The sequence below is a fragment of the Ascaphus truei genome, chromosome 9 (genome assembly GCF_040206685.1).
Source record: "Ascaphus truei isolate aAscTru1 chromosome 9, aAscTru1.hap1, whole genome shotgun sequence".
Lineage (NCBI taxonomy): Eukaryota > Metazoa > Chordata > Amphibia > Anura > Ascaphidae > Ascaphus > Ascaphus truei.
Window position 1 is genome coordinate 34,247,843 of NC_134491.1, and position 25,288 is coordinate 34,273,130.

A 25,288-nucleotide genomic window follows, 5' to 3' on the forward strand; every position below is an offset into this window, starting at 1 on the left:
TACTTGTGTAGATGAGCCAGGGTTCTCCAGAGCAGTACGGCGTAGATTTGTGGTCTGGGGAACCCCTGATTCCTGAGATACAGGCCCCATTATGGGGTGCCGGTATCTCCTATGCATTGTATTCCCACGGTCATGTGACGCGATACATTTAAATGCATATGAGATACCGGCACCCTATAACAGGGCCTATATCTCAGCAAGCAGGGGGTCCCCGGACCTCATGGTATTACAGCCAATGGAATTGAAGACAATCCCATTGGTTGCTGTACCATGTGATAGGTTATATTAGTTCCAAAGGATGCGACATCATCCCTTAAAGTGACATCACATCCTTTGAATGTCCTTGGTGGGTTGCGGGAGGGGTTAACCCTTTCATTACCCTAGCGGTTAGCCACTAAGGTAATGAAGTTGCCTGTAAATGCATTTTTATTGCATGGGATTCATGCCGGGGGTCTCCAGTGTTGATATTAATGGATATCAGTTCCGGAGACTCCCGGCATCAATCCGATGCAGAAAAAAAAGCATTTTTTTTCTTCTAAAACCTGTATCACCGCCACTCAGCAGCTTCTCACCAGTCTCCCAGCAACTTTTCCTGGCGTGATAGGCATCGAAAATCTAATCGCGGCTACTAGAATTGTACGTGTTTCAGAACCTGACGATAAGTGGCTTATCGCCGCTCACCCGGCGATCTATTTTTGACGGCTGAAAAATTTGGCAATTCATTCCTTTATCGCCCACTTATTGGGGCTTACAGAATCGCAGTAGGCATTTTGGTTGATAAGTGCTCAATAAGTGGCTTATGAAGGCTTATAGCATAGGCTCCCCCAGTCTTTAGCACAAACGCCTAATGCTAATATCAATGCAAGGACCTGTTACAAATGAAAACAGCACTTATGAGTGCTGTAGTGAGCTTTGAAGATACCCGCCAGTACTTAATGATGTGTTAACTTAAGTTAACGCCTCGTTAAGTCAATAACTGAGCTTTGTGGACCTGGGCCTAATACTGTTCGTGCGTGGGAACATATTCATTATTCATTTTAAATGGAGTAAATACTGAATTTTGCAATTTGTTTTGGCTCCCTAGGAAAAAAAATGGTTCACACATACGTGAACTTCAAGGAAGAACAGGAGGTACTTTTAATCTCAAGAAAATGGTTCTCACTTAAATTACTTTTTAAACAATCCCTGTGTGGGCTGTTTGTCTATAGCTCAGTGAACAATCCCTTGGTTTGATGTTTATAATGTGGATATCGGTGACACCTTGTTGGCTCACTGGACTTGCTAGTCATTTCCTAGGCATCTGTTACTGGGTGTGGATTCTCATGGTTGGTTACCTTTCTCCCAGACACGGTACAGACTTTGCAGCTCTTTCCAGATTCTAGTATGCTGAAAATACTGCTGGTCTGTTTTCTGGGGACTCCTGTCTTCAGAATGGTACAGTACATCACTCGCATAAAAGCGATCAAAATACAATAACCATGAGCTCAGAAAAAAAACAAATCAACTCAAACCATAATTCAATTAAAAATGTTAAACCTTAGACACTAGTAATTATATAAGTAACAACTTAAGATCAAAAGAATGGACTAGGACATCATACTAAAGTTAACTACTCCCATCCCAGTGATGTAATAGAATTAAGGGGAATGAAATGGGTCAAAAAGATGGTACATTCACATTACCTATATAAAACTTAACCTCTTAGTAACCAAACAGGAGGAGTGGGTTACAGATACGTTTGTACCAGACAAAACGGGAAAACACGGGCGCATGAATGTAACACTGATGATTGCTAGAAGCTCTAATGATATACCAAGTTTCCCAAAGAATAAGCAGTAGTATATAAAAAATACAATGTATTAAACATATTTAAGTACAATTGAAAAGCTCCCATTCAGGAGTCTTGCATACAATAAATCTTATGACTTGATTAAGCTTAATCAATCCTTATTGCACAGACACATTAATAACATAAAATAAACAACAAATATATCCAATGCACAGACTAATGTAGATAGGATGAAAACGTCCACTCTAAACTTTGCAAGTTCTATAAATGTCCAGATCTTCAATGGATATATGTGTAATTGATTTTTGGCACTATGGTCTAAATTAAAACCTTTTCAGCATATGGTCCCCTCCTGTTGGAGGAAGTTCTAATTTGGAAAACTGTGTGAAATATAGTTACACAATAAAACATTTTTAAGAAATTGTATTTTTTATGTACTACTGCTTATTCTGTGGGAAACTTGGTATACCATTAGAGCTTCTAGCAATCATCAGTATTACATACATGCGACAGGGTGTTTTCCCCTTTTTTTTCTAGTACAACATTGGGGGTTTGAGTTTCCCCATTTCACTCAGGCTGCAGAATATTTATTTAATTTAATATTGTTAATATTTAGAGGTTAGAGATTAGTGCCTTGATTTTTCTATTGTTCACAGATACATTTGTATTAGAGATTACCGAGTCAGGATTGTGGAAATATGACAGCTGCAATCCAAACGAAATTTAGCCTGCAGCTCGAATCTGCGTGTTATGCCCAAACCAAAAACGAGGTATAACCTTTTTTTCATTTGCCACTTGGCTCAGATCTTGCAGCATTTCCCAATTCCTAAAAAGCTGGGAGGGTTGGAGTGTGTCCGGAGGCTGGCACAGGAGTAAAGGAATAAGAGAGAGGGACACAGAGGGGCAGAGAGAAACCAAATGTCATTGTATTTAAATAATCTATAATCAATATTATTATTTTATTACTACTGAATTGATATAGGAGAGCATGTTCTTAGGCAGAGTCATGTCACTCACCAGCAGACCTGTCTTACTGTAGTTTATCAGTTCCGGAACAGTTACATTCGAGTTTTTTTTCTGGACTGGGTATTTATTTTTAGTAATATCATTTTTAATTTCAATTACAATAGGTGAGCAGAGAGAGATACTGATCACTATCTGACCTGTTTTTACTCTCTACCAGTAATATCATGCCAGTAAATCATATTCAGTTGGGTAAAAACAAAAACACCTTTATCTGTTAGTTAAATTAAATATATGTACACATTATATATATATATATATATATATATATATATATATATATATATATATATATATATATATATAAATATATATATATATATATATATATATATATTTTGTAATGTATGTTAGTTTCTAGGTATAGAGAGACCAGACCACCTTTGCCTACTGTCCTAATACTCCCTGTCAAAACATCCATGACAAGAAACAGCTGGAGTCTGGTGTTTTGGTTTTAAATTTCACACACCGGTTTTGCCCATCTCTAACCAAAATGTGCACATCTCTCATTTCTATTGAAATCTCTCATTCTATTTGTTTCCCCAGCGGCTATAAACTACAAGCTTATTGGGTGTTTACCAGTTATATTTTCTTTACCTCTCACAGCTTGTTATTATTGGACTGTGCATATGTATGTATCAGCCAGAGCCTCAGCAATATTGTACCAAGACAGTACAGTTCAGTCAACTAAAATAGAGCAGGTCCGATGGGATTGTGATTCTTTACAAAATCAAATAAAGAAAAAGTGCCAATGACACAGAAAATGACTGTAGCAAATCATTTCTATAGGGACATGGGTTTAGAAGACCAAGTAACGTGCTCTCTTTGGTGTCATGTTAGTTTGCTGGTCTATAACACTTGGCAACATACACTGCAATTCATTGCTCCCTCTGCAAAAACTAAGGTTGCATAGGTCAATTAAAATTCATCACAAGCCTTTTTCCTGTGCATTAGAAATAAAGGGAAAAGACTGTTGCTCATATAAAAAATGCAGGTAAATATATTCCCTCTGTGTTCTTCTCTCTGACTCTACCTGACTTTAGGTCACCCTATCTGGAAACACTACAATTGCTTGTGTATTCACTTGTGTAAAAAAATAATAAAAGGCCAGGTTGATGTGCTGGAAAGCAAAGAAGGGAGGTTTCTTAGAACTACAATTATTCTGCACACAGGGATATCTATATCTAAAGAATAATATACAGGATCATACTGTAGATTTTGGAAATGTCACATTTTTGGTACTCGTGTGCTAATAAAATAGCAAGAACAACTACAGCATCTTAGTCCTTAGAGCTAATATATGAGCTAAATATTAGAGCTAAATATATGTTTAAATATTTAATATATTTCAAATAACATAAATGTAGTTTAGTTAGAATTCAACAAACATATTGGATAAGATATTTGGGGCCATACAGTATATACCAAGTGGTGCTCGCCCCATTCAAGTTAGTGGGTTGTGGTGCTATAAAAAACTTGCTTATATTATAAATGCTGAAGAGTAACAGTAAAGAGCTCTCTAGGTTACTTTCTATCAGTTTAATATGTAAGGTATTGGTTAGCAATCTGATATGTTGTTCAAAGGTTCTTAAACATCACTGAAAACAGTCATTTTCTATACATTGTCCCATTGTACATATGACACATTGTTTTATAGATGTAGCAGTTATTAATCCTGTAATCACACAGTAATGCACAACGTAGCTTGATTTTTTATATTAAATTGCACAATATTGTTGCTCACTGATCCATTTGTTTGAAGCAGCGTAGATATTTTGTATTAAAACTCACGTAGGCGGAACAGTAACACGTTATTGTGAAATAATGGGAGTAATAATGCCTGCTGTATCTGTATAATTAACCATTCAGATTATTATTAAATAGCTCTGATTTATAATAGATGTAATCTACTTGGTTAACTAGGTGGAGAACATTGGTTAGTGTCACAACTTGAGATGGACGAACCAGTCCAAATGATTTTCTGGTAATTTCAAAGATATTTTTAGACCACATTTGTCCCCCACCAAAATCCACCTGTGGATTGGGCACTAAAAAATCTACACGGATCAATCCTAATCCACCATTGGAACCAATCCAGTTGGAATTTTAAGAATTCGTTCCGCGGATTCCACAATCCGTTGCCGGATTGTTCGAAATCTGCAAATGGATTAATCCCCGGAAAGAGAAAGATATCCCCCCACAGATTAATCCATGTCTGGATTTTTGACAATCCTGCCACGGATTTCGGATTGTTCTCTAAAATAAAATAAAAACTCAGAAGCGCTGGATTTGCCTTTTTGACACTGATTTGCAGAAATCCACGGACCAAAGTAAGCGGCCGATCTGAGGCGGGTCCAAATCCGCAAAACAAAATAGCCCATTTCTAGTCACAACGTTACTTTTCTCCAATATAAAAATGTGCTCAAGTGTTGCTACTATGTGCAGCAGTCTCTACAGGCACATTGCATGGATCAGCTCGGTGACAGCCTCTGAAAGAAGCAAACATTGTGAGGCTTGGAGGCAGTCAATAAAAGTGCTGGTTTGGCTTTTTTCTGTGAATATTAGCCTGCAGAGCCTATCTTTGCCAGTGACAACCCACCACTGCATCCCTGCATTTGCTAAAGGCTGTGACTACCCGTAACCAGCAGTGCCTAGGACTGATGGTCTTTAAAAGGTAAAATATATATAAATATTTTGGGCTTTATGCTCCCCCTGTGCTTTCCACATATGAACCCCCTGTTACCATCCCTGTTTTCCCTGCTCCCCCTATGCTTCAACCTTTTCTCCCTGCTCCCTTATTCCCCTTGTGCTATCCTCTCTACTTCCCTGCATTCTACACTGTGCTCTCATTTATGATCCCTGCTCTCCTCTGTTTCAGGGGTAGGAATAAAAGAAGTACAATCCTTGTCCATGGGACTGGCCACAAGGGATAATGTATAGGACCATGCATAAAGAGCATGTCAATAAGTACAGCTAGTACAACTGAATAAACATGTAATACCAATAGAAAAAATATACTTACAGATCAATAGGTTGCCCCTAGTATAGTTATACATGTATGAAGTCCACATCGAAATAACTTAATGTAAACGTAATCCAAAGAAAATTAAAATAGTGTAAAAATCATGAGACCCCAGCAGATATACACTGGAATTTAGAATGGAGATGGAAAATATAATAGAGACTTATAAACACAAGAGTATAAATATGGTGCAGGAATAAATAACTTTCAAAGATAGGAAAATTGAGAAAAAAATCCCATTCTTACCATAGAGGATTACCAAGGGCAAATGTGTAAGAAATCCTATCCTTTTAGCATCCCCCCCCCCCCTTCCTAAAAGTAGAGTGTTTGGAAAGGTTATATGACAGCTGCTAAGTAAAGCTCTTGTAAAGTAGAGACTTTGAAAGTTAGGTCTTTGACTTTAGCTATTTGGAGTAGAAGGTTGAATCCCTTATACTATATGTAAGGAGCTATTCCTAAAATACATGTAAGATAGACAAAAGATCTTAAGTCCTTGTAAAGAAATACACTTAGAATATAGAATCATTGGTAACACAGTCAGGAGGGCAGGTTCACGTGTTATGCAGAGTTTGTTCGTAATTCCTCACAGTTTGGTGGGCTGATGTGTTTTTTTGGGGTGGGGACATTGCCAGTTTAGCTCCTTTGAATGGAGGTTGATGGACTTCTTAAGGAGCCTCATGGGTGAGGCAGTGTCATAATTGGCCAGTTATGGGAGGGGGGTGTGTTTTTTCTGGTACATCAGGCTTCAGATCGCAGGTGCAAATTTGAGGTTCAGACATGGGTGTACCATGGGCTTAGTGTTTTGGTTTGATGGATAAATCTGGCCAGGTCCTCTAGAAATGTTATGTGTGATACATCATGTATGTTCTGTGGTTAATGAAGCCATGGCCATGTTTTCTTTCTATTCAGTGGCCCAGAGTGTTTATAGTAATTGATTACTTCAACTACAGTGGACATTATTAATGCTAGACAAGTCATGTTACTATTAACTGCAATGCATACATATCATTCTGAAGTTGCAGGATGATCTAACCCAGGAGGAGCCGGGGGAGCATGCAAGGCCTCTGTATGGCTCTAGCCTTCTCTCCGGTAGCTTCATGCGATGCATCGCCATGACAATACAGAGTCAAATGACGCCGTGGTGTCAAATGGCAGCGCGTTGCCATGGCAATGCAACATCATATTACGTTGTGACATAAAATAGCGCAGCCAGAGAAAAGGTAACGGGGGGGGGGGGACAGGAGCGGGGGGGCGCAAAGAAAAAAGTTTGCACACCCCTGATCTAACCTTCACACGGTTTAATTTTTTTTTTCAGTAAGCAAGAAACAGAACACAAAAAATGACTGGGGTGTTTCTGTAAGCATTAATTTACCATAATCTAAAGTAGGATGATTTCCTCCGATTTGTATTCATAATGTATGAGTCATATGAAAAGTATGAATGTTCTTGTTTTTACTGTGCTGTGTTCCATGTGGTGAACAAAAGATAGGCTAGATTTGCAAGAATGATGGTGATAGAATATATCATATTTGATAAAGACGTTGAAAAATGGATTTAATTTCTCATACTGCAGTCAATAGCCTGACCGGCACTAATACAAACACAATATTTCCAACAATGTAAATTTGTATTTTAAAGGCATTTTTGGAAATGGTTAAAGCAGCATAGGCACATTATTCTGCTTTATTTATTTTTCTCGGGTGTCAAGAGAAGCAGTTATTTTTTTTGTAAAACAAATAGGTGCCGGTACCCCCACCTCTTAACTTCTTCTGCTTCTCATCTCCGTCGTGTCGTTGTGATGTCACATTGTTATGGCAAAGCAGCGCCATGTGATGTTGTGGCGTTTTCATGGAAAGACGTCGTGAGTCATTTGATGCCGCATTGTCATGTCGACGTGTCATCACAAGGTGAAGATGCCGGAGATGAGGAGCAGGATGAGAAGGTAAGAGAAAAAGGTGCGAGTATATCGTACCGATACGTACCACCGTCACAAAAAAACCCCGCATAGAAAAATCTGTAAATGAAAATATTTCTATTACAGGTACCTTGTAAGGTACCTGTAAAGTATAGGTACCTTAAATGTTGAAATGCATACAAAATGGACTATTAAAGGAATTATTCAGACATTAAGGAGGCTATATATTTAAGTCTGAAATTACCTTTATTCAAAAATGTTACACTATTATTATCATAATGTATTTATTTTTTCAGCCATTGTAAGGAGTGGGGAGAGGTCCTGACCCACGTCTGGAAAACAATGCCTCTCCGAGTTGAGCCATTGTTCAGATTTTGATAACGCACATGAGAAATGCATTATTAGCGCATGCGTTATTAAAGCGCATGAAAGTTTTGAGAGATGCGCATGTACATTGTATTAGAAAATGTGTCTCTGAGACATAAAAGTCCCTGTTATTGGTGCTGGCCCACGGACGTTATTTTTGCATCTCATTTCTTTTGAGGATACCCTTTAAAAAGATGAAAAATAATGTCTGTTAATATATTTTCAGGAATGTCACATTATTAGAGCAAGAACAACAGACTTTTGTGGATTTACCCCTTGATGTCTAGCCACGGTACATTTTCTTGTTTATGTTTTACAGTACATTAATGATGAACAACACAAACAATGATTTTCATTAGGATTTCACTGTGCTCATTTGCATGTCATTTCCCATAATCCCTGGCTGCAGTGGAAGCATTGCATGCTACAAGATAATGGTGAAAAGCAGGCTTGCAGACCTGTCTGAGACATGTTCATGTGCTCACAAGTGGTATGTTTTTTGCATTAGGATTTCACATTTTTTTTTCAAATTGAACAGAGAATTCAGTATCATATGGTAAAAAGTGTACTGGCTAGGTCTAGACTGTGAAATGTTCAGAAACGTATTATCAGTCATCAATACAGAAATAAATATATGGGTTAAACAGGTATGCCTACAGTTGTTTGTTTGTAATTATTATTATTTATTGTGATTGAAATAAAAATGCAGTTTGAACAACAACATTTAAAATACATTGGTGATTAAATGCTTCCATTACATATTTTTAATTATTTCAGTCCTGGGTCCATTAAACAGTAGCATATTAAACTGATGTTTATGGAGAAACGTTGTAATCTCATACTTTGCATGTTTCATAAATATAAAGGTTGTCAGGTTAGGTTACCATACACAGCGTTTACACATAAACTGAAGTCTTTATTGAATTTCTTTAAAGCAAGAGAGAAAATCTGTATATAACACCCTAAAGAATGAAGCTAGGAACCTGTCAAAATCCGATTCCCACATTTTCGACTCTGGTGTTAACAAAAATCCAGGGGGAGAAGGAGAAGGGGAGAAGGAGAGGGCGAGACAGCTATTTTACTTATATACACCTGAGGTACTGGGAGATATGCTAATGAGATATGTAAAGTATTTTTTTTAATTACTCACACTTCTAAAAGTATTTCCATTAGAACTGTATTGAGTTGACAAATCTAAGGCACTTTGTTAAAGTGTGGGATGTGAGTCATTGAAATATATTCAGGTGTGCTCTCCCCCTCTCCTCATATCTCAGGGACTTGGAATCCACCCGCTGATCCCAAATTGGTAATAATCCAGAATCCGTTGGGAGAATTTTCAGTGATAAAAAAATAAAAAATGAATCTCTTTTTTCAGTCTGATCCAAGACATTCCGTGGCTGAAAGGAACTGGCGAATCCGCGGCGGATGTGGATTACGGTAACATTTGTGACCGTCTCTAGTAATGAAATGTAAAAATCGAATTAAAAGAGGATATCAATTATTATAGGCTAAAGCTGTAAAATTCTGGGAATTATTGAAATCCCTGCTTTCTGATTGGTTAATAATTCCAGGCGTTATTCATTCAGTAATGCTCGGAATTTTTGCAGCTTGCAATGTGTTTATTTCCAATCAGCTTTTCCTTTTGTCAGAACAGCTCTGAGACAGGGCAGGGGATTGGTCAGGAGGCAGGAACAGCTCTCAGATAGGGCAGGGGGTTGGTCAGGAAGCAGCAGCAGGCAGTGACTCCTCCCCCTCCCGCTGTGAACATGGCTTCATTTTGAGTTGAGGAGAGAGAGTGTTTGTGTAGCTGCAAAGTAAGTGACTGTCTGCAGTGTGTATGTGTAGCTGCAGTGTGTGTGTGTGTGTGTGTGTGTGTGTGTGTGTGTGTGTGTGTGTGTGTGTGTGTGTGTGTGTGTGTGTGTGTGTGTGTGTGTGTGTGTGTGTGTGTGTGTGTGTAGCTGTGTGTGTGTACAGCTGCAGTGTGTGTGTGTGTGTGGTGTGTGTGTGTGTGTGTGTGTGTGTGTGTGTGTGTGTGTAGCTGCAGTGCGACAAAGGCTTGAGGGCTGAAACGCATCAGAGGATCCATCAGCTGCACATGTCTGTTCAATAAAACTTTTTAGTCACCACCCTCGTTACCCTCGTCTGCTTCACGGCTGTGCTCCGTTTTGCTTCCTATTGGAGGAGTTCCCTGTAGCTGCAGTGTGTGTGTGTATAACTGCAGTGTGTGTAGCTGCAGTGTGTATGTGTGTGTGTGTAGCTGCAGTGTATGTGTGTGTGTGTGTGTGTGTGTGTGTGTGTGTGTGTGTGTGTGTGTGTGTGTGTGTGTACAGAGGGGGCAGCAGTGTGTGGATATTGATAGCTGCAGTGTAAGCGTATATAGAGGTGCTTTAATGTATTTACCATGTTATTTTAATTTAAAAAATCTATATAACTACACAAAAGTGTCAATTATTTATGACAAAAGCCTACATTTAGCCTATAATAGTAATAATCCGCTCAGAACAGGGCATTACTGGCCAATAATGCCCTGGGTGGGTTAAAGCCAGTGCATTATTGGCCAGTAATGCCCTGTTCTGAGGGGATTATTACTTAAATAAAATAAAAATTCTTACAATGTAAAAAAATAGTCAACAATGACTCCTATTTGATAGCTACATACTGTACAGGCAGATGCAAATGTTTGGAAATGTAAGATTTTGGATATTGCAATGATTTTGTTTACAAATCCTTTCTTTATACAGTATGTCTGCCTCTTTCTATATCATAATGTTATTGGCTTCTTCTCACATCCATTTTTGGTACCTACATGCTGTTAATATTTTTTACAAATGTACAGGTGGAGTTTTGTCCTACTGACTGCTGCTTTTTCTATGTTTGAAAACGTTTTGATCTGTGGAGTCCATTTATGATTGTTGTGCTTCCACTGAGTTGTTGTATCAATCAAAACGTAATGGGCACACCAGTACTTGATAGATGTACAATACCGTGAAGCTTTATCACTAGATAAATAGAAATTAGGAATTGTTGGTGTTTGTGTGTCAGTTTCTTTCTATCACCCCTTGGGAATCTTTTACAGAAAAACTAAAATGTCAACAGATTTCCTAAGAAAATAATTTCCCCAAAAGATTGATTTTATATATTGTTCTGTCATTAAGAGGAATTATGGATTTTATGGGCGCGGCAAATCTGTGTTGTTTTTTTTTTTTATCAAAGTGAACTGATGACACATATTACAGACTACTACCAATGTATATACAATAAGTATACAGTACAGTGAAATTACATCTAATTTAATGAGAAAAGACAGAGAACCCCAATGCGACACCCAACATGACAAATCATATAGTCAAATACTTATCTGTTCTTTTCTCATAAGTGAGGTTCACCTTGCTGAATTCTTTGGCCAAACCATTTGTAAGCTTGCAGATCATGTCAAGGTGTGACCTCTTTCTGGAGGTTCTAACACTATCTCTGCAAACATTCTCTTTACCTCTCTGATATGAGGAAGAGGTCTTAATAGCAATGACCTTCCTGTTTCCTGTACATCACGAGCTGCCTGCTAGCCTGTCCCAGCCATTGGACTCCAGCCTCACAGTCGCTCCCCATGACACATTTGTTATAAATGTGAACACCAGTAAGTGAAAACAGTTTATATCAATGTGACCTATAAGTAATATATGAAAAGTGATTTTTGTTATAATAATATTACCAGCTTCTTCTTCGCCTGCTCTCCCAGTGTCCCGGACACACAATATTCCAAAGATGATGTCCCTTTTTGGATAGATTGTAGCGGTGATAGGTGACAGGCAGGAAGGCTGGACAGCAGAAGGTAACAATAGCCGAAACTGGAGAGAATGAGGGCTTGCAAAAAGGGTTTACGTTTGCAATGTTGCTGAGGAAAAAACAACAGGTTTTAGCTACAATTGAATGTGACCCCTAGGCAGCATACATGTGATACTGGGTGTACTGTATGATAGTAGTGCCAACAGTAATGTAGAAGTGGTAGTAAGGCCAGGTTTGTGAGGAAGTATTAGGAGCTCCATCTTTGACATGTTAAGTTTGAGTCTGCGGAAAGCCATCCAGGATAATATAGCGGAGACACATTCAGAGACTTTGGTCTGTACAATAGATGTCAAGTCAGGGGTTGAAAAGTACATTTGTGAGTCATCAGCATAGAGGTGAGAATTTATCCCAAGAGATGTGATAAGGTCACCTAGATGGAGTGTGTAAAGAGAAAAGAGAAGAGGTCCCAGGAGAGACCCCTGGGGTACCCCCACAGAGAGATTTATACAGGAGGAGGAGGTGTTAGCAGATGGACACTGAAAGTACGAAGGGAGAAGAGAGAGGAAATCCGGGATAGAGCTTTTTTACAGATACCAAGAGTATGGAGACTGTGAAGGAGAAGAGGATGGTCCCCAGTATCAAAGGCTGCAGAAAGGTCAAGCAATATGAGAAGAGTGTAATGACCTTTCTCTTTGGCAGCATGGAGGTCATTAGTTATTTAAGTGAGGGTTGTTTATGTGGAGTAAGCAGTGCAGAAAACATATGGAGTAAACGATAGAATGCAAGGCATTCAAATAGTTTAGAGGCAAAAGGCAGGAGGGAGACAGGACCATAGTTACAGAGACTGGTAGAGTCAAGCGTTCTGTTTTTGAGTAATAGTGTAACTGTTGCATGTTTGAAGGAAGAGGGAAAGGTACCAGAGTAGAGGGAGCAGTTGAAAATATCTGTGAGTGTAGGGATTAGAGTACTGATGCAGCCACGAGTATCCGAACACTTGCCTGGGAAAATCTGGGGCAATACCCCAGTAATGCTGCAACATTTCTGTGACATTTCTGCAGACTGACTAATGGTCCATCGGATTAACACAGCGGGGGTCCCTGGCAGTCCCATTCAAAACTGAATGAGACTACCAGGGACCCCCGCTGTATTAATCCGATTGGCCATTTGTCTGTTTGCAGAGATGTTACAGAAATGTTGCAGCATTACTCGAAGATTGACCCAGATTTTCAAAGGCAAGTGTTCGGATGCTCGTTGCTGCATCTGTAGGAGCAAGAGGTTTGAGAAGATTGGAGGGAATGGGGTCAAGAGAACAAGTGGTAGAGGGAGAAGAGTTCAGTAGTGACACATCCTACTCTGTGACAGCAGAAAATGAGCTGAGAAAGGCAGGAGAAGAGTTAGGAAGAGGTGTAGATTGTGAGGAGGATGCAGAGGGGATGTTTTGATGTATGGAATCCACCTTTGTCTTGAAATAGTCAACAAAGTCCTGAGGTGAAATGGAAGAAGATAAAAAAGCAACAGACGGTGTCTGAGTCAAAGAGAGAGAAGTGTTGGCATGGGTCAGACTTGTGCATGCTGATTAGAGAAGAAAAGTGGGTTTGTTTACCCTGGGAAAAGGCAGAGTTGAAACAGGATAGGATATATGTGTGTAGTAAAGGAAGTTTGTACTGTAAGAGTTCCTCCAGAGGAGTTCAGAGGAAAGAGTGGAGGAACGCAGCATGTGTGTGTTGCAATTTAGCCAGGGTCTGGGGTTAGAAGAGGGAGAATGGCAGAAATAAAAAGGGACATGTAAATCAAGAGAGAGGGAGGAATGCAAATTGGAATCAAAAGCTGGTCTCTGCAGAACCAAGGGGTAGATGGAGGGAAAGAAAGGGTGAAGTGAGAGAGAGAAAATGAAATGATGGTAAGAGTGAGGAAAGCGTGACATGGAGAAATCAGAGAGACAAAAGTTTTTTTGTGAAAACCATGTCTAAAGTAGATAGTGGCCAGCTTTGTGGGTGCTGGGAGCAGTCCATTGGTAAAAGCCAAAACAAGAGGTTAGAGAGGGAGAACGCGGGAAGCCCAAGGGAGAGAGGGGTCATTAATATGACAGTTGAAGTCCCTAAAGAGAACAGGGGAGTCAAAGGAGACGAAGCAGGAGAGACAGGATTCAAAGAGTGAGAGAAAGACAGAAGGAGGATGGGTAGAGGTAGGTGGGAAATACATAACCGCCACCTGGAGAGGGAGAGGAGAAAAATCTTCACAGTCTGAGCCTCAAAGGAGGGAAAAACAAAGAGATGGAGGAATAGGAAGGGTTCAGCAATGGCATTGTGTCAGTGTCTGGATGGGAGAAACAACAGGTTTAACCATGACTTAAAAACACAGTATTATTTCCCTATGTTATTTCCCTCTCCTCCAAAATGTCTATTTAATTTGTGTCTGAGTAGCACCAATGCAAAATAACATCATGTTATTTGAATATAATGTCGAATTATCCTGAAATAATATGATAAGCCTACCCTTATGAGCTCAAGGACAGATATTATTCATGGACTTTATACATTGATTTGGACAGCATTTTTATATTTAACCTTCTCTAAGTAATTTATTGCTGGACTCATCTGGCAGCTGAAGGATTAAGGCTATATGTATTTAAAAAAAATTACAAATTCACATTGGTAATTAATGCATATTTTCTCTTTTAATGATCCCATGTGCAGTAAAATAAAACAATGCAGTGACAATTAGGTTAATAAAGACCATTTGTCTTTACGTTTCTTCCTATAAAGTTTCCATCATATAATCAATACTGCTATCTGCATAAACATATTTCCTCTTTCACAGTTATATATTAAAACATCTATAAATGATAGATTGTGCAAAAACAGGCTACTGAAATGGTGCATCGTCGACATCATAAAACGCCTTATTAGGAGAGACTAAAGAACCTCAACAAGTACGGAAAATTATTTTTTTCATCAAATGTTTTATTTTTAAATGTATTTTTTTTCACCTATACCACTTTAGTCAGTCGTGTTGACACGTTGAAATCATGTTCTAAGAGTGTAGAGCTTAACATATTGAACTCCTGGCTGTGAGCATACCACTTTTACAAGCTAACAAGCATTTTCAGATAATCTGTGCTTTTTGTCCCTACCCAGCTTGCCACTCCAGTAATAATGCATAATTCAAATGTTAATTAAAGCAAGAGCTATCTGCAAAAAACGTGGGTAATGGTAAAAGGATATTAATGGCACATACACTGTTAAATACTGTACATACAGGAATGTATAACCACGTAATTTATACTGTGTTTTATAAATGCTAACAATGTACTAACTTCCATTTCTTTTTCTTCTCTCATACAAGTTTGTTGAGCTTTCGTTTACACAGACAACAAAAGACAAACTGTGAGTGTTTATTATGGAGCTGCGAACAACATTGAAGAAAATCAGCCATCTGATAAATGGCCCCATAGAAAATGCATATTACATATTTAACTGCTTTTGCTTAAAATTCAGCAGTGGCAATACCAAAGCACAGATTTGATATCTGTCTGAACATTTATTTATTTCTGTGCGTAAAAGTAATTTTATCTATAATGTGAGTTATAGATGGTATCTGTTTTATGTATTGCTTGCCAAAGTTACAATAATTGCCCCTTTTTACGACAGTATAGCTGCAGTCCTTAACAAAAAAACTGTTTCCTTTTACTTGCTAAAGTTTCCCATGAACTAAAATGCCCTTTTTTCTATCGTAGGTGGGATGCGGCATTATACATATAACCCTTTTATCCTTCCCCCCTTCCTTTAGATGAGATGGGGGGTACTCTCCTTCTTGGTTACCTCAAGCGGTCTGGGTGCCCCAACCTGCTGGCAACAGGAGGGCTGAGGGCTCCGCAGTGGTGTGGGGAGATCCAGGACAGGAAACATGGGGACGTATTACCTTGATCTCTGATGTCTTCTGATGGTGCAGTGCCTCCAGCCAATGAGGATCTCCTGTAGATCTGCAGGGGATGGACCCTCACTGACACTCCTTCATACCCAGAGACATGAATCCACACAGCAATGTATTTTCTTGGTGGCTTTATTGCAGGCAAGTGTACAGCATATCACAACAGGTTCTTCAATGCATGTGCCCTTCTCCTGCTATGGAGCTCTTCCACTGCTCCTAACAGCATACTTCCCCTCCCTCCCTGCCCCTGTGGGGTAGGAGGGAGAGAACTATTTTCTTTTCTTCTCAGCTCACTCTCTAATTCTCAACTGCCACTAACTGATATTTTAGGAGGCATGTCCCAATTTGAACATTCTTGGGGAGTGTCTCTAACTCTGACTCATTACAAGCCAGAGCCGGATACAGATTGGCCCATACACAGCAGGGGGCGTTCCAACCAATATCCACCCCTTAGATTGACAGCCTCAGAGTTGCAAGGCCCACCCTCGAATATTGATACAACATTCAAGGCTGAAATACACATGCAGGCCTAATGGTGGAATTAACCTTTCCACTGCCTGCACTAACAGGACTGACAGAGGAAAGGCCCAGAAAAAGAAATAGCTGCCGGATGGCCAGGCTATATACATGTAATACTGTATGAATAAAATTGACCAATGTGAAAGATTTGTTTTCCAAAAAGCTTGCGTAATGTTTCACCTGCATGAACCTGATGAAGGGGTGCACCCCTGAAGCGTTGTACGAGATTTTCACTGTCTGCTAGAGTTAGTGATGAATTCTTTAATTGATTTCTGATTAACAAGTCTGTGTGCAGAGGAGAGATCTTCAATATTGTGACAGCGTTCTTGGCAAGGAATGGGTCCCTGCCATGGTCTCCATACCGGCAACAGCAACAAAGAACAAGAAGAAGAATCAAATTGGTGAGTGCTACACCAAGTCTTGACTTTTATATTAATATTGATATAGACAATGGGATTTTTCTGTTCAACAGTAATCAATTTGTCGTGTTCCAAATTCTGCAACCATGTTGCTCCATTATCTCTATATTATTAGCATCAGAAATGCATTAGGTCTGGGGTAGCATACAGCAGAAATGTGCAAAATGCTCTAACATTTGAAAAACTGGAAAATGTTGCCCTTTTGCTGTTCACAAAAAACTGAAAATATTCACTTCAGCATTGGTAACTAATTATCCATTAGAAATACTCCAGAAAAATCTCTGTCCTCATAAAATTCACTTTAATTTGTCTTACTACTGAGAATGGCACTGGGTCACATGATGCTTTAAACATGAGCTTTTTAGTTTATCTTGGGTTAAAGACTTTCACACAAAACCAGTGTAAACACATTTTTTCAGTGGGAAACTAATGAAAGAAAAGCACTAAAATCTAGAGCTTGGCTTATTTATTTATTTACCATTATTGGAAATTGCTAAAAAATAAAAATGCGCTCTGAATAAAAATCTTTAAGTCCAAAGGGACGGAGGCATCGTATCAGAATTATAAGCAATGTAACAAAAAGTGCAAAAGGGCAATCAAATTAGCAAAAATGGATAATGAAAAAAGGATTGCAATAGAAAGTAAGATTAACCCTAAAAAGTTCTTTAAGTACCTTCATAACAAAAAAAAATGAGAAAAGAAAATATTGGACCCTTTCATTGTGAGATGGGTAGGCAGATTATTGGAGATAAGGAAAAAGCAGAGGTATTAAACAAATTCTTTGCCTCTGTGTTTACCAGGGAAGAATCAATTTCAATAGTAGTGCCGCAGGAGGAAGCCACAACCTCCATATTAATGAACAATTGGTTAACTGAGGAAGAAGTTCATAAGCGGCTTTAAAAAATTAAAGTAAATAAGGCACCTGGCCCCGATGACATACATCCAAGAGTTCTCAAGGAGTTAAGATCAGTAATAGCCAAACCATTATATTTAATATTCAAGGAATCCATTTCCACAGGCTCAGTACCACAAGATTGGCGTAAAGCAGACATGGTGCCTATATTTAAAAAGGGAGCTAGATCACAACCGGGGAATTACAGACCTGTAAGCCTGAATTCAATAGTGGGGAAACTACTTGAAGGTTTAATTCGGGTTAATATTCAGGAATACCTAATGGAAAACAAAATCATTAGTAATAGTCAGCATGGATTTATGAAGGATAGATCATGCCAAACTAACCTTATGTGTTTCTTTGAGGAGGTAAGTAGGAATTTTGACTAGGGTAATGCAGTTGATGGTGGTCTACTTAGATTTTGCAAAAGCTTTTGATATGGTTCCACACAATAGCTTGGTGTACAAAATAAAGCAAATTGGACTCAGTAATAATGTATGCACCTGGATTGAAAACTGGTTGAAGGATAGACAACAGAGGGTTGTCATAAATTGAACTTTTTCAGGCTGGACTAAAGTCGTGAGTGGAGTACCTCAAATACCGGTACTGGGACCCCTGCTTTTTAACTTGTTTATTATTGACCTTGAGGTTGGCATCGAGAGAAAGTCTCCATCTTTGCTGATGATACTAAATTGTGTAATGTAGTAGAATCAGAGCAGGATGTAATTTCTCTCCAGATGGACTTGGAGAGACTGGAAACGTGGGCAGGTAAATGGCAGATGAGGTTTAATACAGATAAATGTAAGGTTATGCATTTATGATGCAAGAATAAATTGGCAACTTACACATTAAATGGGGATAAATTGTGGGAATCCTTGATGGAGAAGGATTTAGGAGTGCTTGTAGACCGCAGGCTTAGAACAACAGGCTTAGAAATAGTGCCCAAAGTCATGCAATAGCTGCAAAGGCAAACAAGATCTTATCTTGCATTAAACGGGCAATGGATGGAAGGGAAGTAAACATAATTATGCCCCTTTACAAAGCATTAGTAAGACCACACCTTGAGTATGGAGTACAATTTTGAGCGTCACTTCTTAAAAAAGACATTCTGGAACTAGATAGAGGGCAGAGATGAGCCACCAAATTAATCAAGGGGATGGACAATCTATTTTATGAGGAGAGGCTAGCTAAATTAGATTTATTTACATTAGAAAAGAGGCGTCTAAAAGGGGATATAATAACTATATACAAATATATTCGGGGACAGTACAAGGAGCTTTCAAATGAACTATTCATCCCAACGGCAGTACAAATGACTCGGGTCATCCCTTTAGGTTGGAGGAAAGGAGATTTCACCAGCAACAAAGGAAAGGGTTCTTTACAGTAAGGGCAGTTAAAATGTGGAATTCATTACCCATGGAGACTGTGATGGCAGATACAATAAATTTGTTCAAAAAAAGGTTGATCATCTTTTTGGAAAGGAAAGGTATACAGGGATACACAAAATAAGTAAACATGGGAAGGATATTGATCCAGGGATTAATCCGATTGCCAATTCTTGGTGTCAGGAAGGAATTTATTTTTCCCCTTAATGGGGTTTTTTGTTTGCCTTCCTCTGGATCAATAAGTAAGTATAGATATAGGATAAAGTATCTGTTGTCTAAATTTAGCATAGGTTGAACTTGATGGACGTATGTCTTTTTTCAACCTCATCTACTATGTAGCTGTGTAACTATGTAACTGTTGCACACTTTGTAGCGTGAATTTACATTTTTGGACACATTTTGCCACAACAGATTTTTCTGTGTTAAGTGCATAGTTTTACTTTAATAAACAGAGAACTGAGACTCTGCAAATAATTGTATTTGACATTTCTTGGGTGGTGGCAGCGATAGATATGATTGCAATTGAGTAAGGGGTTAATATTAACTAATTCAAAGTACCTTGCGGAGGAGGAAGGGGAGTTGGCTAGAGTAGCTGTGTATATTAACCTTGGATGCATATCTAAGTCACGTGCTCACAAGTGAGCTGTTCGTGACAGGCGTTATATTGGGGTGGAGAGAGGGGAGATACTGTATTGTTAATTTAATGGACCTTTTTGAAGGTGAAAAGTGGGCCAGCTAGGAGCTGTGTATTAACCCTTGTCCTGTTTGCAGATCACGTGTTCACAGGTGTTCCGTACGTGACAACGTCCTTCAGATTTGTTAAAGTCAACATGTTAGCAACTTTAAAGTAAACCATGTTTTCACTATAAAAAAAAATCAAATAAGTGTCTTTCTTTTAATTCTCAGTCATGTTTATTCTCTTTCCCAAAATTAATATGAGCTCTTTATTTGCTTGCTTGTTGTCAAATACCTGTGCCGCAAACCTTTTTGCTGCTAGTCATGGGGTCACTATGTGTTGATCACATGACCTTGGTCTGCCACTGATACCAGAAATGGAAAATGAGGTCCTCCTATTCTAATTGGCTCATGATCTCATCTTACTGAGAGCTTTCATTCACATAGAAATTAGCAAAATACCAATAACATTTGGGCAACGTCATAACACTCCCAGGGTATCACTTTATATAACGGTGCTCAAAGGGTTAATGTCCCTTTAAAGATCAACCTAGCCCAAGACATATACAGGGTGTATCTTTCTTTACATAAAGGATGCAACTTTAATCGACTGTCTTGAAACGAAAGTTGTTTGAATAACAAATCCCTAAAATCCCTAATAAATGAGGTGCTGTGTGAAAATGCAAATAAAATCCATTCATGTCAGGTACACGGTTGTTTGTTTTGCCTTTCTTGAAATGTCCCTGTTTGATTGCAATGTAGAAATATTTAAATTCATAAAGAGATATAAAATCATAACAGGAGCGGATATGAGATCCAATAAGTATTTACCATGACAGGTGATGCTACCCTACTGCATTAATGCACAGGGAATCTCTGAAGCCTTCATGCAGATTCTGAATTCTGTGCATCCCCCTATGAATCCTAATAGCACAAAAAAGCCATTTCAAAGATTACATTTAGAAGACTAAATAAAGACAACTTTACATTTCCAGAACTGTTTTTAAAGTTCTTCTTTCTAGCCATCCAGATATACAGGAATACCCCCTGCTTTAATCCTTTGTAGAAATAAAATGTGCAGAATAAATGCCCGTCTGGATTGCATCTTTAATGCTATGTGAACCGAATGTTTGACATAACTTGCAGTTCCTTTATATGTGATAAACTCCAATTTGAAATGCGACCTAACCAGCGCATCATGAAATAGCCGCATTGCATGTAACCGAAGTGTGGGGATTTGGGATACTAATGGAAACGTCTCTTTTGCATATGATTATCCCTAACAACTGTTATAGATAACGCAATGCCCTGTCTTACCAAAAACTCCATAAACTCTGTGTTATGGAGCCTTGAAGATACCCGTTAGCACTTAGTTATATGTACACTTCAGTTAGCGCATTGTTAAGAAGATCATTTAGTTCTGCGGATCTGAGCCTATGTGGATAATTCCATATATACCCAAGTTACTGTTCAGTCCATTTTCAGACAAAAATCTCTGTCTAATTAAATGGGAGGTTTTCGGGGGAAAAAAACATCCTTATCGGTAGTTTTGAAGTATGAATAATCTACCCTATAAAGTGTATTGCACATTTAATATCTCTACAGCAACAAGAAACAAAGCTGTGTATTGATGGTCAGTGGTAACTTCTCCATAATTTTCCATATGACCATTTCCCCGAAAACCACATTACAAGATGACACACATGGGGCAAAAGAGATTAAAACAACTTTGATACATTAATAGCTAGAGACACATCTCAGTAAGCATCAATTGTATGGCAACATGTGTCACTTTATACATAACCACAAACGTTGGAATAATGGTCTCAATGCAACTATATAAACTCAATGGGAAACTGTATGCACATATAAATAAAAAATCAAAATGATTACAATAGCCCCAATTAAAAAGTCAGCAGCTAGAGTATATTCAATGAAAAAGGTCAATTAATCAAAAGCAAAAGGTAGATGCAGAAAGGCATGTTTTTGCTTGTGCCAGTAGAGTTGTTTTACTAATAGACACACAGCATTCAAATTGGAGCCATGTTTCCCCTTAAATCAATAGTACCTTTTCTGTCACTGGCTATGTAGACAGACCCTATTGCTTTATTATTTCTGCAAAACTGTATCACCCTTTTCAGTAGCATAATTTCAGGTTTTAAATTGCTCATCCTGTCAGGTCTGGATTTTTGTCCCTCAAACAAGTATTTAATTTTTTGATGTAATCCTTCATGTTAATAGCTAGAAGGAACAAAACAGCTGACTTGCAAGATTGTGAAATGCAAAGCATGTATGTCTTTCTGTCAATAACCGTTTTATTGTGTTGAATGGAGTGGAAATTCAAGACAACTGATGCATCAGCAGCTTAGGAGGCATCAGGCTGATCAGGTGATGTCTCGCTGCAAGCTCAGTAAAATGTTTCTGAAGCAGCTGAATAGACAATGAACTTAGTAAAGCTCCCCAAGTTCAGCTAAGGGGTAGCTGATATGACAAAGAAATGTGATATGTGAGCCAGCAGCGTTACACGCGTTAATAAAGCAACATGTGACATAACATGCACAAAGAAAAGGATTGAAGTTAAACTTATTTGCTGGTGCCTGCAGGGATTTCATGGGAAAAAAGCCTTGCGTTGTAACGAAAAATATAACGCGAATGATGCCACAGTAGTAATAGGCACGCGCCGTCACGCGTGGCCATCGCGCTCGCACCCATCGCGCATTGCCATAGCGCTCGCGCATGCGCACAAAAATACTATGTCTGTTCTCGGCCTTTCGGCGCGCACGACACGCATAAGCAGAGGCCTCCGGCACTCGGTGCATATGCGCAGAGGTCTCTTGTGGTCGGACACCGGCGCACTAGCAGCAGAACACACTGACTGACTGACTGACTCACACTGATATACATACACACTGACTGACTGACACACACACACACGCACACACTGACTGACACACACACACACACACACACACACACACACACACACACACACACACACACACACACACACACACACTGACTGACACACAGACACACACAGACTGACACACTGACAAACACACAAACACTGACAAACACACACACACACACACTCACACTGACTGACACAGACACACAAGGAATCACAGTTATAAATATTGAAGTGCAAATAGCTAAAACGTGCTTTCTAAGTCAAACTTCTTTGCGTTTTAGCACTGAAATTGTGTTTTGATTTTTAATTAAAAACATCACCATCACAAATACAATTTCTGTGACAAAACAGTGATAAAAGAGAAAGAAGTTTCACTTAAAATGTGTATGCTCGGTACACACCATTTTATTTGATTGAGCAGAAGCACTAAGAACATTGTCCGTGAAGTGGTACATAGCACTTTACAGACATGTTACAGACACAGCTGCCTGCCTGTGGAGCTTACAATCTATGTTTTTGGTGCCTGAGGCACAGGGAGATAAAGTGACTTGCCCAAGTTCACAAGGAGCCGGGAATTGAACCAGAGTCGATGTCTTTACTCAATGAGCCGCTCCTTCTCCAAATCAATAACAATGTTAATTCCGCTTGTGACATTTGGCAAGTCACTTTTTACTTCCTATGCCTTGGGCACCAAAATTAGATTGTTAGTTCTTCAGGGCAGGGACTCATTGTGCCTCCATAATTCCATGTGCAGCGCTGTGCACACCGACATTGGGATTTTTATATTTACTTTGTGAATAAGAATATTTTGATAGACATATTTAATTCAATTTTGGATGTAATATTGTGTATGTTTTTTAATGGACTTATAACATCATAAACACAGGTCAATTTGTCAAACTATGCTCCCAATATTATATTTTTCACTGTAAGCAAATGAATTAACCTGCATATTAAAGCATGGAGTGGATACTTGAAATGTTCAAATGCACTTACAAGTTAGATTTGTTAGCCAGTGTCAGAACTCATTTAGCATAATACTTTGCATAACTCCTATACAGTTGTAGAAAACTGGAAACAAAATATAATTAAGAGAAAATGTATATTGGGCATAGACTGTAATTTGGGTGTTTTCTTGATAATATTTCCCCATTTTCAGATGTGCCTCTTGATAACTCTGTCATATTTACATTTTAGCAGAGAGATAACTTTGCATAGATTTTAAGGGTGTGCAATGTCATTCTTTTTAAGCAAAATTCAACTACATTGTTGAATTTTGCATTAAAAAGAACCTATATTATAATACAGTATGAGTTTTAGAGGATACACAGAGAGAAAATACTCTACTACAGCATTTTCTCTTTCTATCTGTAAATACAGTAGGATTCTCTTTCTATCTGTAAGCAGGATTCTCTCTCTCCTCCTCTCTCCCCCCTCTTCCCACCCCTCCCTCTCCCCCCACTCCTCTCTCCACCTTTCCCCCTCTCACATCCCCCTCTGCTCTGCCCCCTCTGTTTCCCCCCCATATTCTCCCCCCCTTACCTCCCCTCTCCTCACCCCCTCTCTTCCCCTCTCTCCTCTCCCTCCCCCCTTCCATCTCCCCCTTTGCCCCCTCCAACCCCTGTTTCAGGCTGTGAAGATTTGGACACGGTCAACTGCTTGCAAACTTTAAGAAAGTTAGATATTTCAAAGTTACAAAAGAAAAACCCAGCAAATTTCACAAGGTTGGCAAATGTGGGCGAAACTTTGATATCTCTAGTCTGGAACCACTTGGGAAAGCTAGCAGTCAGATTTAGTTTTACTTGTGACACCAATACATGCAAAGGTGCAAAGCCAAATAAAAGGTCACACTGCTCTGGCATAACCGGTCAGTCCACAGCCAGAAGATGATTACGGAGGAAGGCTCCCTTTATTAAGAATAAAGAAAGAGTATTGAAGAACAAAAGAAGAATATGGAGACATTTGAGGATTTCTCAGGCACGAGAGGATCAAAGCTCACAATAAGGGATTTTTGTGGATTTACTGTAGGTCTGTTTTTCGTTTACTTTTTTATTTTATTTGCAGGGTCTATTAACCCCTTAGCAGCCATAATGACTACGCCGGCATGCATTGTATGTGAATTTGTATATTTTTAGTACATTCTTGTGTTAGGTGAGAAGTTGGTCATCTATATTGCAACTGTGATATGCAGTAGATTGCCAGTTTTGTTTAACAGGTCTATTTGGCTAATAGGACTCCTGCGATTCTACGGTATTCTCACTGAATTCTGGTATTGCAACTGTTTGGTGCTTGCTGAATAGTATGTACAGTATATGTGTACTGTAATTTGGAAAAGAAAATACTAATTCACATGCTAATTATCCTATAATATTTCTCTCTCTAGGTGTTCTCAAAAAAGATATATTAAAAAAATTAGAGAAAAACATGCTAGCTGGCCTCATTTGCACTATGGCAAGTACCTTTCCCACATTAGTCGGGTATACTGTTCAAGCTTTCATTGTATACTTAAACCTGCCATTATACTGTACATCTTCCTGACACCCATTGCCACCCTCCAGCCACTTTGAGGCAGTGATATAAGGATTTGAGGGAAGGACATATATAAAAAAAAAAGAGTAGTGATAAAGCTGTTTTTTTTTTTTTTTTTTGTTTTTACCAG